The 1,749-nt window shown below is 38.8% G+C and overlaps 1 protein-coding gene across 1 annotated transcript in view; it reads left to right on the forward strand.

Moving 5' to 3' along the window:
* Nucleotides 1-1,749, forward strand: part of Eif1ax (eukaryotic translation initiation factor 1A X-linked) — a 15,632-nt gene that overhangs the window by 7,661 nt on the left and 6,222 nt on the right. The window lies entirely within an intron of this gene.

Consider the following 1,749-nt stretch of genomic DNA (forward strand, 5'->3'; position numbering starts at 1 on the left):
AGCTAGAGAAAGTACCCAAGGAGCTAAAGGGATCTGCAACCCTATTGTTGGAACAACAATATGAACTAACCAGTACCCCCAGAGCTCGTGTCTCTAGCTGCATATGTAGCAGAAGATGGCCTAGTCGGCCATCATTGGGAGGAGAGATCCCCTTGGTCTTGCAAACTTTATATGCCTCAGCAAAGGGGAATGCCAGGGCCAAGAAGTGGGAGTGGGTGGGTAGGGGAGCAGGGTCGGGGGTATAGGGAACTTTCGGGATAGCATTTGAAATGTATATAAAGAAAATATCTAATAAAAAATTGGAAAAAAAAACCCACTCCTTCAAGAGTGCCCTTGCTTGTGTGTAAATACAAATGGTAGTGACTATGTAGCATGGGTTTTCAGTAAATGTCACCTTTAATCTGTTGTATCCTTACACATTACTAATGTTTTTAAAACTAATATTCTTTGTTTCCTCAAAATACAAGTCTCCTATACCCTTTTCAGATGGAAAATATACTTTATACACTGTTTTGTATGTCTATATTTTTTCATGTGGCAGGTTTTTTTTAATGCCTGCACTGTGATTCCTTATAAAACCATGACTTCTGTTTTTTTTTTTTTTAACATGACTTCTTATAAACAGTTAACAGCACACTGAGAATTATAAATTTGCCATTCCATTCTAGGAGACAGTAAGAGATGTGGAGATTGAGTAGTGCCCTAATTCCTTTTCCATCTTAGGGAAAAGCAGGATCTCCCCAGCTGTCTCTTCCTAATGAATTGGTGGGAATCAGTGGTTCTCTTCTTCTCTTGTTTGTGTTCTTTGCTGTTTCTGTATGGTTCACTTGGATGAGGAGTTAAGTTTTCTGGACACTTGAAACCTTCCTCAATACCAAAGCCAGTAATGACTCCTCCAATCTTTCTCCCTCCTAAAATAACTTTTTCTTTTCCTTTCTTTCCTTTTCTTTTCTTGAGATAGGAAATAAAGTTGTTAGTATGTTTGTAAACTTCTGAAGTTCACCTGAAGGGTATAATTGCTTCAGAGTTAGTATAATTAGAGATTGTCTTTCTCAGGAGCCCTTGGGAACAAAAGAAAATTAAAAATAGTCTCAATGTTTTTAATATTTTGCTCCACATATCAAAATTAGTAGAAAATTGGAAGCCTTTTGTTTTGTTTTTCGAGACAGGGTTTCTCTGTGTAGCCATGACTGTCCTGGAACTCACTTTGTAGACCACGCTAGCCTCGAACTCAGAAATCCACCTGCCTCTGCCTCCCAAGTGCTGGGATTAAAGGCGTGCAACACCATGCCTGGCTCAATTTTTTTTTGATAGTGAAAATATATTTTTTTTTAGTGAAAATATATTTATTTTTTTAATACAATAGCTGCCCGCAATCCACTGGTGTTGATGTTCCAGAGAGAAGAAAATGCAAGCATTTTGTAATGAGCTTTCTGTATGATACTCCAAAGCTGTTCAGCATTATGGCTTGGGAGCTAAACATGTATGGCTTGTGACTTAATATTTTTTTCCTTGATAAGGTAATTTTAGTTTCCCCCACTTTGGTAATTGTAACAATGGACTTTTAGAAGTCTGTGAGTTTTACTAGCAAACACTCTCTTGCTCTCTGAACCAAATGTTGATTATTGCCAGCTCAAGAAACTGGAGAATCGGGGCTGGTGAGATGGCTCAGTGGGTAAGAGCACCCGACTGCTCTTCCAAAGGTCCAGAGTTCAAATCCCAGCAACCATATGGTGGCTCACAACCATC

This window comes from Mus caroli, chromosome X (genome assembly GCF_900094665.2).
Source record: "Mus caroli chromosome X, CAROLI_EIJ_v1.1, whole genome shotgun sequence".
Lineage (NCBI taxonomy): Eukaryota > Metazoa > Chordata > Mammalia > Rodentia > Muridae > Mus > Mus caroli.